The following is a 16803-nucleotide window of genomic DNA, read 5'->3' on the forward strand; positions in this document are numbered from 1 at the left end:
TATATATATATATATATATATATGGATCTAGGACACATGCTCGACTACCATTTGTCCGAATCACAAAACATCGAACACACATACACGAAAGTGCTTAACATCGAAAAGCACTTCCATGTATGTGTAGTTAAAAGAAATATATAAATCTACATTTCTGCAGGGGGGATTTGCCCCCCCCTGCACCCCCCCACAACCCCCTACTTTAATATTTTCACTCTGAGATCGCACTACAGTGGGGAAAAGAGAATTTTCCCGTACCCGCACTGTAGTCTGACAGGTACACATACATGGAAGCGCTTTTCGATGTTAAATGCTTTCGTGTATGTGTGTTTGGTGTTTTGTGATTCGGACATATGCTAGTCGAGCATGTGTCTGGATCCCATATATATATATATATATATATATATATATATATATATATATATATATATATATATATATCTTCATATATAAATTAATTTGTTATCTGTAAACTGTCAGATGCTCGCCCAGAGTACTGAGGTGGGAGCAAGGTCTAGGAGGTATGTGTAGGAGTCAGACAGCCATTTGTAATGCTGTCACAACAATTGCAATGGCTACCATGAAAGGTAGAACAAACTAACTACCCTGCACCCTGCTTCACAAAGCATATTTGTGTCATCAGCTGTCTAGCACTGCTTACAGGGATGAGGGAATGGGAAAGACAGCTCTTTGTTGCTAGTGTGGATGTGAATATTAAATCACTTCACATTGTGAGATGTGGCCAGTGCTGGAAGTTCTAGTTGTTCATCATATTTTTCTCTGCATTCCACTAGACCCTCCATTAACAGTAAACAGGGTTAATTGCACGTTTCCATTTGTCACATACACTTAGGGGCATCTTGTATTCTCTTAGCCCAGCAGCAGTGAATAAATACCTAGTCCAGGGTAGGGTTATCACTGAATCGAGATTTATCATGACAACTTTTGCCTGCTAAGAGTTTGTACCAGGTGTAAGGCATTCAGGAAATCTGTCTATAGAAGGCATTCAGGAAACCTGTCTATAGACTATAATCATGAAATTCTATAGAAGAAATGTATGCAGTAAAACAGTTGTAGTATTACTGAAGTCAAAAACTATATTTCCAAAAGACTTTGCAAACCTATGTACTTGCTATGCTGTTATAATTTGCACTAATTATTCCAGAAAATTAAATATATCTTATAACATCAATTTCATAAAAATCCATCTGAAATAATGTAAGAAAATATGCATTTAAAAAAAAGTTACAGCATGAAATTTGCCAAATATTAGTGCTTTTATTCTCTTGAGACTTAACTTTCATGTTCTAACTGCTTATTCAAGTATGATGAATCATAAACATGCACATCAAAGTTACTATAATTTATTGGTCCCTAATAGGCATAGAAATTCACTGTATGAACATGTCTTATTAGGCAGCTGATGAAAAGACTTCAAGGAGTAGCTGGAAAAATTGCATTTTACTTTATTAAAATAGATAGAAGAGGTGTGAGGTTTCCCTGAAGAATGTATTTTGTTCTGAATGTTTAACAGGTTCATTGATAGAAAAAATATGAAAGGGACAATCATCCATTTTATACAGCTAAAGGTAATATAGCTCCTATGTTCCTAAAAGAAAAAAATTGTTGTTCTGACAGTTCGAAATTGTAAGCTTTCACTTACATAGGGTCAATTAATCACCGTTCGCTTTTTTAAGCACTCAGTGATCTAATATAGACCCAATATTCCCATACTCCTTGTAGCTGTAAATGGTTAATACACATCAAAAGATAAGGGCCAGGACTTTATGAATTACACAGCCCATACCTGTACACTTATATCCTGCAATAGTGTAGCCATTGTTCCATACACTGACAGACTGAGATACAGCAGGATAAAACAAACAAACACACACACACACACACACACACACACACACACACACACACACAGACAATTGTGCGTGGATGTGCAACACACACACACACGTGCGCGCACTGAAAGTGAAAAGAAACAGAAAACATTAAAAAATAAAACCAAACAGGGTGAAGACCAGCTAGATACTCACATACTCTCCATTTTAATTCAGGTAACAAAGGAACACACAGAGGCTGTTAAACAAAGAGCCTGTCACATTATTTTTTCCTAATGGGGAGTGTGAGAAATGCATGCAATTCAGTCCGATTATAGACCATATTAAACAGAGCTATATATAGTCATACTAACTTCCAAGGCAGAAACAGATGAGACTTGGGACAAAGGTACACCCAACTACACCCATGATGCTGCTGAGAATGAACAGAAATGTGGCGGTCTCTTCAACCCTAATTCACAAAAATAAATTACTTCATTACATAAACAAGAGGTATCCTCACCCCCACCTGCTTCAAGAATGATCACTGCATGCTATGTCTCCAAGATGAGAAATAATGGCTTTACAGTCAAGGAAGGTCGAAGATCTGACAGTGAATGACAGGGTGCTAGAACAGAAATCATACTTAGTACTAGAAATAAAAACTAATTAAGAGCTAATTTCCTCAGCCCTTAAAAGCAGACTTCCTCTCATTGTCTCTGCCTCAGATCACAACCACTTAAGATTTCAGACCATGCAGAACAAAATCTGTAGATTCATTACTTGTGAATTCAAGAAAGGGCAATATTTCTCACAATCAAAAAGCAGAAGTGCTTCCCATCAATATTGGAGTGACTGTACTTACCAGTCCCTTTAATATATAAAGTCATAAACCTTGAACACTGAATGCATGTAAGTAAGTAATAGCAGAGGGGGTTTAAGATAAATAGATATATTGTTGCAAGGTCACACTCTGTTAGATTTCCTGATACTGTAATATTCTTTTAGTTCTAATCAAAAGTATCACGAGGTTTTCTTTTTGTGCATGCCTTCTTAAGTTCATCTAGTATTAATACTGTTTTATCCTCTTTGTGTTTGTTTATATTATGCACAGTAATTTATTGTTAAGTAGGTTAAGATTGGAAAGTGGCTATTGTGGTCCAGTTCACTTACCTGTAAAATAAATAAATAAAACCCATCATCTGGCTACAAGGTAGCTATACTAACATTCAAAAGCACCAGAAGGACAAAGAACAGCTTATGATCAGACTGTGAATCATGACCTCTTATTTCACAGTCATTTACTATCTGCAGGAATTGTCAGCACGTGATGAATGCTTTGAAATTGTCATTAGCAAAATAAAATTGCTTAATCCAATTCAGATGGTGTGGCAGACTACTCTTCCACTGAAAGAATGTTACCTTCATGTTGCCTTCTAGTACGTTAGGACAAAAGAGCAAATAGTTTGATAATGCCTGACATTAATGCAGTCTGCTTCTTGCCTTTCCTGCAACACAGGATAGGAAATCATTAAGTATGTAAATCTTAAAGTCCCATGAAGCCTGGTGGTTTAGTAGGAGATCCCAATTGTCAGCAATCCACAATTTGATATCGTTTAGATGCTCAAAATTTTTTCTCATTTCTTCATCCCTACTGAATACTGCTGTCCTTCTGGCTTATCTCCACACACCTCTGTGCTCTCCGTGGTACCCCTACAGCTAATTTCCACCAATTCCAGATGTATAGCTTCACGAGGAAGGACCCCACACTACTCAGCAAGCTGACCTTGTGGAGCAAGTTATAAAAGAAGTGGATCAAGGTACCCAGTAGCAAGGAACAAGGCAATGAAAGCCTTCACTTTGTGGTAGTCAGTCAAAATTTCTATCCTGAAGAAGCAATGTGCAATGATTGCAGCATGCATATTGCATGCATCCACTCACCATGCAAAGGGCATCTTGTTACTCACCCTGAGACTACCCATAGCCTGTAAAACTCTGGTTTCCCCAAGATAGGAGAGCTGGCCAATGTCGATTCACACTATCCCCACCAGTTGATCTTACTAGTGATCTGAAATGGTCCCAAAGTCTGGTCACTAGTGGCTGAAATGGATGTCTTGCCTCTATGCCATCTGGTTAGACTCAAACGCTCCTAATTCCAAAAGACACACCTCAGAGGACATAAAAAACACTATCAAAAGGACTGAGTTTTGGTTTCTAAAGATTAGATGTGGCAAAAATAAATACTTTATACAATAAAAAATGTAGGCTTGGCTGTGAAGAGACAGGTTTTTGTAAACTGAACTCCAATCTGTAGCAGACAGTACGCTCATAAGCTATCAGTATGATGTTGTGAATGGATTGTCCGTGTAAATCTGTAGTATTAAAGAGGAGTGGATTACAGATGATTTACCCCTTTCTGAATAATCGTCTTAAGATTAAAGCCACCAAAGTGCCTCATGCAGTATGTGGCCAATAGAGAATTAATTCAGGTGATTAATTTGTAAGCAGTGGAAACTGGCTGTCTGACTGGAAGGCAAAGGGATCTAAATGGATAGCTGTTTGCAAAAGGAAGTATTTAAATGATTTAGAAAACGATGTGTGAAAAGGACATTTCTGGATGTGTCTCTTCCCCCATAAGCTACAGGGGGTATGGAAATATTTTATACTGCATTTTTTTCATCATGGTCATTAGTAAGTGTCTGAAGGTCTGTTTGACCAATATAGTTAATTTAGTTCTTTATGAGGTAACAAAGTATTACTTAATGACTAAGAACTGTAGTCTCACTGGGTTCTGAGGACATGTATTTTTTTTTTTATTCTTGTCACATGTACAGCTTCCTTTACCATTGAAATCCAATTGGAAAGCCTATATTATGCGTTAAACCACCTGGATAATATGTGATGGGGCAGGTTAACAGATTAGGAATAACATGCAGAGTCTCAGGGAAGTGAGTCAATGTCACATATACTCACTCTTGCCATAAAGGATAAAGGGGGTCTAGCTTATATGGATTATATTATCTACTTAAACAAAAGAGGACTATGGATTATGTCTGGGCTACTCACAGGATAACAGGTCTTATAATCACAAGAATTTGAGAGCATGAAATTCCTAATTAAATTCCTGAACAGAAAGCCCATGTCTGACTGCAAAGACATTCAGAGGAATCACTGAGTATTTTTTGACACTTTACCTGAAGATCAGATACATTTGAAAAAACTAGATATATGACACATTAGTAAAATCAAGGCAATCTCAAAATCCAATGTAACAATTAGAATATTGTCTGTAAAAAAATGATCAGTTAGACGTGAAAGATATTCGGTGTTATTTCTGAGATATCAGGGTCCCAAAGTAGTAGGCTGTCAGAAAGTGTCCAGACACAGATCAAGCATCACATCATTCAGACTATAGCCCTGCCTGGTATCATTGCAAACTGAAAGGATTGCGAAAGGAAACCATGCTTCATTCGTTTGACTTGAGGAAAGTAGAACAGGTTATGAGTCTGAGCAGTATAAATGGAGACCCACAACCTCTATGGTAGCAAAAAGTGAATAATTACAGACCCTATTAGCAATTTCATGTGTATTATATAGGTTATTAGCTCCCTTTGAGAGTCTATTTTCCTTTTCCTAGCAGATCTTGGATATATCTTTAGACATAATTAGTTGTCCTGGATAACAAAATAAATAAATGAATAAAAATGGAACATCCAGAGCTGCTTTGATGAATCTGTCGGCTAAGATTTTGGTAAGGAACTTAAGATTCAGCTCAGACTAAGGGACAAGAGTGGTCTTCATGGAGACAAAACCCCTCACCAGAAAATCATACTGCCTTCACCTCTCTACATAATTTAGCTAAGTAAGGCATATGTAGGCCCAAAACCAACTACTTCAAAATTAAGCACCTTGCTTTTCATTTTTGGCAGGAAGTAAATCTTCTCATGGGCCATAAATGCAGTGATCCTACCTCCCCTCCTATTACCATCCAGACCTTTTAAGGCCAGTTCTCAACCTCTGACTTTCTCAAAGCATTCAGCTACCTGTCTAGAACCACAATCTTTACCTATCCCTCCAGCTTACCTACCCCCTCCTCCTTTCATCTCCATCTTCTATTTTAAGAAAATTACACAAAAATAACTTGTTCCCCTTTTAGAAAACATACCCCTGCATGCATCCCTGGTACAGACAACCTACTCCCTTGGTATATATCACTCTGCAAAGACTTCCTTGCCAAACCTCTTCTACATATTTAGAAGCTCTGCTTAATTCAAAATATGATGCCAGACATATGGAATACTGCTCTAGCTAAACCCTTCCCAAACAGCTTCAGTCAGTAAATACCTCCCACTCTGCCGTATCTCCATGCTCCCTATACTTGGGAAATACTCAAAAACCTAATCTGCAACCAAGTGTTCACTTATATCCAACAGTACCACTTCCTCACTCTTGAAAAGCATGGATTCTTGGCCTGCCATAGCAAAATGACAGCACTATGGTCACTTACCGATGAGATCCTTCTCTACATTGATAAAGGAAACCTTTCAGGAGCTCTCTTCATTGACCTTACTAAATCTTTTGATCTAAATTGACCACTTCCTGCTCCTTCACTTCCTCCAAGAAATTGTGGTTAGCCCCAACAGTGTCTCCTGGTTCCAGCATTTCTTAACAAATAGGTATTTCAGAGTCAAATTAGGCTCATGCTCATCCCTATCACCACCAGAACCACTTACTAGAGGAGTGTCCCAGGGATCCATACTTGCCCCTCCTTTATTATCAATCTTTATTAAGAAACTGCCGTCTGATCTCTCTAACCTTCCTATTATTCTTTATGCAGATGACATGGCTATTCTTTGATCCAGTCCCTCACATTTAACTATTTAATACCAACTTCAGTCTGTCTTTCACTACCTTAATTCTTGGCTAAATTACTATAAGCTACTCGTAAATTCCTCTAAAACAAAAAGTATGATATTTGGAAGCCTGCAAAAGGTGAAGAAGACTCCTAAAAACCTAAACATTGCAGACATAAATGGTTGCCCAGTAGAAACAACCACATCTTTTAAATACTTAGGTTTATGGGTAGACCAGTCAATTAACTTTTAAAGCCACATTCAAACCACCAGGAAAAAAGTTCAGTTCTCCTTTATTCTGGTTTTGGAAAATATTTCCCTTTCTCTACAGACCAGCTAGAGCTGCAATAGGCAAAGCAGTCCTCCTTGCTCAACTTGAATACAGGCTCCCTATGATAGCTACAGCCTCTAAAAAAACTCATTCATTCTATAGTCTATTGAAAACAAAATCTGCCAATTCTTTTCCAATTCCTCCCCTCAGGAACAGCACTGCATCACCCTCTCAAAGACCAAATGGCTGCCAGTCTCCTACTTGTAGAGTTTCCTGTTTTCATATTACTTCAGCATGGTGCCTTTCTACCTCCGTCAGCCAAACTCCATAAGGAAACCAGCCCTGCAACCTCTGCAACCTCTCCCAATTAACTCCCTCACTCCAGACACCCCAAACAAAACTGCACTGTACCAACCATTCCATCTTCATTCTTGCAACCTCTCCCAATTAACTCCCTCACTCCAGACACCCCAAACAAAACTGCACTGTACCAAGCATTCCATCTTCATTTTTTGCAACCTCTGCAACCTCTCCCAATTAACTCCCTCACTCCAGACACCCCAAACAAAACTGCACTGTACCAAGCATTCCATCTTCATTCTTGCAACCTCTGCAACCTCTCCCAATTAACTCCCTCACTCCATACACCCCAAACAAAGCTGCACTGTACCAACCATTCCATCTTCATTCTTGCACCCAAACTCTGGCAATCCCTCCCCCTTCACCTTAATAAAGTCTCCTCTTTCCCCACCTTCAGAGCTCATTTCAAAAGACACCATCATCAAGTGCTTTTCCACTTGACACATGACCTAACTCCCTCCTCACCTGCCATCACTTCTACTTTGATCCTCTGTTCTCAGCTGCTGCTTCCCTCTCATATTAATTCACGTTTGATTTCCTGCTCTGCTGATATTTACATATGTATCAGTTGTCTATGGGATTATCTGCCTTCTGTGATTACTCTGTGTTTGGGAATTTGTACTATTTTCTTTTCTGTGAATCTCCTCGCCCAGGCTGTGTCTCAAATTGGTCTATAGTGATAGGTGTACTACCCCAGTAAACAAAGTAAAGCAAATAAATAAATATGGTCACAATGTATAAGAGACGATAACATCTAATAGTCAGAGGAGTTTCAAAGACTGGGGATATCATCATTAAAGGAGGCCTCCAATTCCAATATAAGGATTCCTGCAGCTTCTAGAAATCTGCAATTTCAAGTTGTAAATAGAAAAATTACTGGACCCATCACAGCAGGGGCATTTAGAAACTGCAAGAACTGTCTGAATTCAAGATGATGTTTCCTAAGCTGTATGTAGCTCCAAAGGAGTGACGAGTTTCTTGAGATCCTAACTGCTACTGTTAGACCCCCACTCCTTAATTTTTTGGCAACAAGAAGCATGTGCCTTGAGCTATTACCCTTAATTAAATAGGTCTGACTCTTGATAAGTCATTATTTAGCTTTCTTTAAGTAAACATTTTGTTGTGCCAGACAATTTGTCAGCAACTCCAATGTGAATTAAATACTCCAAGCACTATACAATTATCCAATCAGTGCTTTAGCTTTCTTAGCAGGCTTATTAAACCGTTTAAACTAGGCTGCATTGTAACATTCAAAAGCAATTGCCACCAATACTCTCTATACAAAATGCTTGGAAGTGCTGTTACCCCCCTCATCATAACTGCGATTTTTCCTATGATGTATATCCTAACTACAGAATTAAAGATACAACACATACACTACAATTATGCTAGAAACTTTTAATTGGCTAGCTAGTACTATAATGAGCATACACCACTCCCTGTATAGGTTAGTATCTTCTTTGCTAGCTCACAAAAGACTTCAAATACATTTATGTGGTTGAAGTTAGACATCTGATACCCTTGTGCTTGGCAAAATGTTACCCCGCTTAAAACATGTTTTACCCACAATATATCATGTATGCCCAAATCCACCAGTGAAACCCAGATGAAGATGTTGTTGTAATCTCATGTCTGGCGCAAAAATCGGACAGCATTCTGACAGAGGCAAAGCAAAAAGCTTTTCTGCAATGACAGGGTCCATTACCACACAAGTCTTCAAATCTGAACGTTAACTTTAAATCTAAGAGTTTAATGCAGTCATCTCCTGACCATCATAATTTAAGGTTCACAGTGCCTGTTTTCTGCCTGTGAGCTGCAGTTATATGATAACAATTTTGACTGCCCAGCAGCAGAAATGTAAGTAGTTAAAGCAGACTACTAGGTCTGCAAATGAAACCCATAGTCAGAATTATAATTTATTCTATACGAAATGCACAAATGACCATTTTGTGGCAAGTAAAATTAGGTTAAGGAATTAGAGCTTCAAAGTCAGTGTCACTGCCTTGTTCAGGACCTGGACAAGTTCTTTATAAATATGACTTAACATATAAAGATTACATTGATAAAAACTTTTAGGACAATATTATCTCCATTCCCACCCCTACTGACCTGCAGTTTTACTTTCTTCCCTTCATGGCAAGGTACGTACACCACATCTGGCCTAGCACTTAATTATGCAACCTACATATCTGTGGTGAAATCAAAGACTGTGAATGCTAGCCATATCCAATGACATATCAGGATAAAGCCCTGTCTGTGACCCATGTGACTCATTCCATTAGTAGCAGGGTACTTCCTGGAGCTGCTGTGGAGTAAATGGTCATAGCTATCATGGATAAAGGGGTAGAGTAGGGCTATCCTATATCACAACTTCATCAGAGAAGGGGCAGAAACATGATGAGGTCTGTCCTGGGAAATACATTTGGCTTACCAAATGTTATATAAACACTGGCAGGTGCACAGAAGTGTGCACATGCACAAGAAGGCATAGCGCCCCCTTCAAAGTGGGTTGCACCTCCCTGACCTGACCAATGGGGGTTAGGGTTAGACCCTTAAAGGTAAATACCCCCTTCTTGCAGCCTGCATGACAGCCACTCCACAGATTGCTCTTACCTGAGTGGTGAGGAACAAATGACCAGTAGTTGCATCTCAATGGTATGCAGGCCTGGAGGGACAAAACATGGTACAAAAAATATAATGAATGTTTCTCACACAGAATCATCTTCTAGGCACAGCATTTCACTTAAACAGGTGGGGGGTTTATTTTGCTAGTCATTAATTTTGATTTCTGCATGTTAAAAAACACTAGATGTATTAACAGAGCAAAAATCTCCTGAAATGTATAAAAGATGCTACTTTGCGTTTGTTTGACCTGCTGGTGAGTTGACTATTTATTTACTTATTTTCCTTTAACTGACCAATTGTACTGGCCAGGCATGAGTCTTTTCTCATACAATTCAGGCCACAAAAATGTATTTTGCAACCAGCACACACTGTATGCTTTAAGCAGTTAAAAGAATCAGAACTGTTTACAACAGAAAGTATGCAATACAATCTAGGACAACCATGCAACCTTCAATAATAGATGTATGAAATGCTCATACTGTAAATAAACTGTACTCTGTGTTCCATTGTTTTATCAGGAAAGGCATACTAAAATAACATAGATCAGTTACAAGTGCATCTTGGAAGAAGGGGGCGGATCACAGGGTGCAGAACAAATGAAACTTGCAAATACAAAATGAAAAGCAAAATCTACAAATACAGTGAAAATATAAGCAGGCAATTCTAATGTAATGAAATAAAAATATTTAAAATCTGGGAAATATAGCTGAGGAAGAAAAATAAGAAAGTGCAATACCCAAATTATTAAGCAAATAAAAAATATACATTTGCTAAATGTATCCATTATTTCATGTTTATCCAAACCTTTTTTTGTCCTGTAATCCAGTATAGCCAATACTTACATATACAGTCCATCCTAGATGTACATTAAGTATGTATTTTAATTCTGTATTTGGATTGACAGCAGCAGTTTTGCTTTCATTTCTTGACTGCATCTTCTAATGTCCATGCAGTAATGTAAACAGAAGTAGCATGCAAAGCCCCCCCCCACCCATTATCTGAGATTTATCCAGCTGTTCTTGTCTGCACATATGTTCAAGTGACTTGAAATAAGGATAAAATCAGTCATTATCAAAACATGCATGGGTAAAAAAATGTTAATGATCACCATAATGGTAATGGTTAAGGTTAATATGTACATACGTATGATATAAACTGCTGTTTGAAGTCAGGTTCTGCTTCAGCCTAATAGTGATTGTACAAGCAGCTCATGCTCACAGGAGTATATAAATTATGAAAAATGACAATCGTGTTGGTAGCCTTGGAGAGCGACCCTTTGCCTCAGCGGTAGTCTACAATAATTTGAATAATGCAGGCTTAACAAAGGGAATAGCTCTTCAGTTTTCATTGAGTAGGTACCTCTTACAGAGAACATTAGAGAGCATTTAGACACTGAAATGCAGTGACTTTTTTTTTCCAAAGCTACCATTTCTTTACTGTCCCACAAATATCACTGGTGAAAAATATGTCCTTATCAGATTCAGAACCATTTCTCTCTCCAAGCTTCATAAGCTATCTGTTAGTACAACCCAGCAGTACATGACAGGTAAGACAGTCCAAAATCTGATGCTGTGAACAGTGAATGAGTTTGTCATAGCTACAGACCATAATATGTGTCACACATGACAGTCATTTAACCTCCTATGCTCTTAATTACCTACTGAAAAAAAGACATCTTTGCTCTGCTGACTTTACCCTTTTAGTAAAACTTAAACAAGCATCATGTGAGCTATGTGTAAATCACAGTCAAATAAACAATTCCAGTTGTATTATAAGCTTATAAGAACAGCCAAAGACAGTTTCAGATAGAAGGTGCATGTAAAACTCATTAATTTCAGGACCTCCTGGTATACTCTAATTGAATTTTCACCTGGGCAAATCTGAATCAAAAACCCACTGCCACAACCGACGTGTTTCTTTAGTTTAGATACTTGTCAATTCAAACTAGGAACATCATGTAAAAGAATGCATCATCGAAATATAACAATAAAAATGAAAATACGAGTTACCCAGAAATCCTCTAGTAATAAAGTAAGGATTTAGTAGTGTTTTGGCACAGCAGACATTTTGAATTTGCTGTGCCAGTGGCCTGGATTGGGAAAACTGAGTGCCGAATATATAAAGACTGTGTCTCTTTCCTCTGCGGAAAGGGCTTGGGTAAATGGGGGACCATTAGTGCTGGGCTGCACTGATACATTGCACATGCACTGATCATCAGCTCCTCAGTAGGGAATCTGATATTATCGGTACTGTATAATCTTCCCTCATTAAAGGGTTAAAATAAAGACAGAGCTAAAAGCATGAAGGGATTCACCATCTACTGACTACCGTGAATCCTCTACTGAACTACATAACAAACTGTACTACCAGCGTGTAACAGTTTAAAGGGAAGTGGATGTCCTGATCTTTACTTGCATTATAAAGGTTAATGTTACAAATGGGATCTGAGTCAAGAAAGGTCAAGGGAGGGAAGAATCATACACAGGATAACTTGAGTCAAAGCTGCATGCAAAAATATATAGCATTTCATGCAAATATAAAATCACAGGAACAAGGGAATCAGAAAGCACTGTGGAAAATATAAGGCAGTCAAGTCATAGACAGGATTAACAAAATGTCCACTTCACTGTGCCATCCACAGTACCATTTACATGACATACATACACTGATGGCACAAGATATGCGCACATACAATCACAATATAGAAATGACCGGAGAATTCACTGTCTAACAAGTTTGTTTGACTGTGGAAGCTAACCACTAGCAACTACCTCTCCCCTGGGCATCTCATGCATGCATATACATGTTATACAGACATATGCATCATCATGGTAGTGTATAAGAAAATGTCAAATCATAATACCTATCATGGTCTGCAGTCCCTGCTTGCTGGTTAGAGATTAGATAATTTTCCCACTTTTTACTTTACTTTTTCCTACTTCTCATCTCATTCTGAGATAATTTATGCAATGATTCCCTATACTACTTTTTTTCTTTGACATTTATGCTGTAGAGAACATATTTTCCACTAATTCACAGTTTTAAGCTCTTGCTGTTTGTCATGCCTAATTTACTGGAGCTATTCCACAGACATGCAGTAGATGGATTGGACACTCTAAACTGACCATAGGTGTGAGTGTGTGAGTATGTGGAAGTACAACTGCAGCAGGGCTAGCCATCCAGTGGTGTAAACCTTGGCTCTAGATGAATGTCAGTGTTGAAGTGACACCCTGTCCCCATGTGTAAAAATGGGAAAAAGTGCTTGTGGATGGATGGATGGATGGATACATGGATGGATGGATGGATGGATGGATGGATATTGTTTATTTGCTTTTATTGTCACCATAATATGGCTTTTTTCTTGTCCTCCTTTGGCAATTTACCATTCTACTCTGGTCTGTACCTAATATACTTTTTAATATGAGAACCTGATTGTCCATAGAGCTGAATGTGTGGAGAGAATCTCATACACAGCTGATCATTCTTTTAATGTCCATATTCATAAATTATAACAAAGACATTTCTTTTATAACATGCTAGCTGTTTTCATTGTTATTGCTGCTGTTTAAAAAGTAAATACAGTTATTGTTTAAGAAATACCATGCCGTACAATGGGAGAATGATAACTGACTGAATGAAATCAGCCTTGGAGTATTTCACTGAATTATTTATTAATTCATTTTCTGATACCTGTTTTATCCTATGCTTGGTTATGAGGACACAAATCATATACTTACAACAACAGATGTAGGGGAACTAATCCTAGACAAAGTGCCAGTCCAAGAGAGGATACACACACACACACACACACACACACACACACACACACACACACACACACATACACACACACATACACACACACACACACACACACACACACACACAGATCTCCTCTTCTAATACACAAATTGCTATATCATCAAATTTCATTTCGTAAGACAAAATTCGTAAAAAAGAAATACCTGAATGGTGAATTTTTCCCAGGGTAAGTAAACACTTGCCCAAACTTCAATGAAACACACAGTTTAGTAAATAAAACTCGCATAGTTACGGGCTATGCTCCCAACACCCACCAATATGGAGGGGGGGTTTCACCCTTCACCTCCAACTATATATACCAACTCTGGGGTTGCACTGCAGTGTAAAAGAAGGCTTGTTGGGCAAGTGTTTACTTGCTCTAGGAAATATTTGCCATTCAGGTATTTCATTTGCATGATTTTCGTCTCATGAAAATGAAATTCAATGATATGGCCATTCAAGTATTAGAAGAGGATCCATACACACATACGCACACATACAGACACACATCCCACAATGAAAACCCACAGATAATATGCAGTGCCAACAATTTACCTACAGAATATCTTTAGGACGTGAGAGGAAACTGAAGCAGCTAGAAAAAAACCACAGAAACAAAGGGAAGACATATAAGTCTCTGCAAAGAAGGCACAGTGCTCAGAAACTGAAAGAAAGAGCCAAGCCTCATGAGACCAGTCCTTCAATCATTGAAAACACCTTTACTATAATCAACCCCAGGATGCAAATCACCAGCATAGGTTTTATTTGTTGGGGTATCAGGGATCTCCCCTACAATAGGATGGTTGGAGGCCCCACATTGACCATGCTCTGGTGATCTTCTTGTCCTTCTTTCAGCTGTACTGAACCTGAAAGCACTTCCATAAGCAGCCATTAGATGGAATGAACAGTCGGAAGAAGGAAGAAAGGAAGGGAAGGATGCGGCTGGTGCGTCTGTGATAGTTAACAGTTATTAGCGATGGTCTACAGTATCCTTGTACTTCATGTAACAGAAGGTTGGACAGGTGCCTTAGGAACTGGCATAGTCACTTTGGCACTATGTATTTGTTACTGAAGGATTTCTGAAGATAACTGTCTGGTGGCAGATGTTACAGAAATTTTAGGACTGGTGGTATCATGAAGGTGACACTTCTAGGAACCCCAGGAATGGTTATTCATTGCTGAAAGAATAAGTGTAACTTCCATGGAATAGTTGGTACAGAAAGGTGACCCCCTCACTATATAAACTGTAAAATTTGTCTTATTTTGTTTTTTTTTTTTTAACTTTCCTTTCAGTTACATTTTATTTTTAGTCGATATCCTACAATGATTTTCAACAGTGGGTCAGTAATATGCCAGTGTATCACAGTACTGCTACAGGTAGCATACTGTTTTTGTTCATTTTATTATCTGACTGGTGATGTATGCCCACTAGGTACAACTTCAATTACATGAATCTGATTTACTTGTCAAGAATTATTTGGTAGCCAGCATATGGAAAAAATTTGATTTGAAAATTGACAATTATGTACATGAAAGCAATCTTGGTTTGATTTGAGTACATTAATTTAGCTGAAGTCAGTGTTAAATCTGATACTACAACATCCAGGGTTTGATTCTTAACAAAGGCTAAAGATGAATCTGCCCATCTTGACAACAACAATGTAAAATGATGGTAGTTGTAACTTTTTATCTGTTATCTAGTCCTGAAATAAAAACATACAACTGGAAGGGGCCCCTAGAGATAAATTACATTTGCTTATCCAAATGAAAAATGCTAATCTTAAATATTTATTTTTAATCCAACTAAAACTGCACCAAAGTCAGAATCAGTCCTTGGCTTCTTTAAAATCCAAAATGGAGACAAGATCATATCCTCCACGATGTAAACAAACAAGACCTGTTTACTATCTGGAACTGGTGAGACTGGCATTGCTAGCATGTATTAATGTTTGACTTCGTTCAAATGCGCACACACACACACTCACACACACACACACACACACACACACACACACACACACACACACACACACACACACACACACACAAACACACACACACACACACATATGCCTACTCTGCTAACAGACAGCTTTTCTGCTCTTGTATAATCCCATATGACTGTACCACGTCTATAATTTGAGTTGGTTTAAAAGAAACTAACAGCATTCAATTTTAGTGACATGTTTTGCAAAAAGATTCTCTTCATCCCTTCCAGACACAGTCATGATTCACATCTCCCAAACCTGCTAGTAGAGTCATATGTTTCTCTCTTCTATTTCTGTTTCTCAGAAAGAAGTGGTATAGAGATGGTCTTCTTTTTCTTTTTCCCACATCCATGCTACCTTAAAAAGCATATTTATAATTTGCAACACACACATGTACATACACACACAAACACAGAAATGCATATGCATCACCATATATACAGTAAATATGTACAGATTTAATAGATATTGTATCCAACAGGAGTAAAACCTTTCAGAAACATGCAAGCTGCAGTTGTAATATATGATATAGGACATATATTGCTTGTCATTCTACACATGTGCTTAACCAGCTGGAGGCTGGCGATAACCTTCATAAACACTCACCCATTCAGATGCCTCTGAGTCCGTGGATTAATAATTTCATGCTCAAATCAAATTCCAAGGCTTTAAGCAGTAGTCATTTCTTCCCTGTTCATTTCTAAAAGTATTGCACTTTCCCTGTAGCGCGATGGGGAAAACCATTACATCCCTGTTGTCTCTACAGCTGTTTCAGTCCCTCTGCATCACAAGCAGAACCAGAGAAAAGGATGCTTCTCAAAGCAGTGCTTTTCAGTGACAGAATGAGACACCGAGTGGGGGAGTGAGAGAGAGAGAGAGAGAGAGAGGGAGAATGAGAGAGAGATACACACAGAGACACAGACCTGAGAGCAGGCATGCTCAGTGTGATCCCTTGGTATTTGCAAATCATGTGACTTTAAGCTGTCACTTAGAATGAAAAGTGATTCTTTAAGGGAATGTTTAACGGTGCTGGTACCAGCAAACCATAACAGATATTGTGTGCGTTTTTCGCA

The 16803-nt window shown here is 38.3% G+C and overlaps 1 protein-coding gene across 4 annotated transcripts in view; it reads right to left on the minus strand.

The window, feature by feature from the left end:
* Nucleotides 1-16578, minus strand: part of PLEKHA6 (pleckstrin homology domain containing A6) — a 1822600-nt gene extending 1806022 nt beyond the window's left edge. For 3 of the 4 annotated variants that reach the window (XM_044076969.1, XM_044076965.1, XM_044076964.1), the window contains exon 1: nt 16337-16578. The gene's annotated coding sequence lies outside the window, so the exon portion shown is untranslated. The remainder of the gene's footprint in view (nt 1-16336) is intronic. The other variant, XM_044076983.1, reaches the window with a different exon arrangement.
* Between the last annotated feature and the right edge of the window lie 225 nt (nt 16579-16803).

This window comes from Protopterus annectens, chromosome 7.part0 (genome assembly GCF_019279795.1).
Source record: "Protopterus annectens isolate FY-2018-M chromosome 7.part0, PAN1.0, whole genome shotgun sequence".
In the NCBI taxonomy this organism is placed as follows: Eukaryota; Metazoa; Chordata; order Ceratodontiformes; family Protopteridae; genus Protopterus; species Protopterus annectens.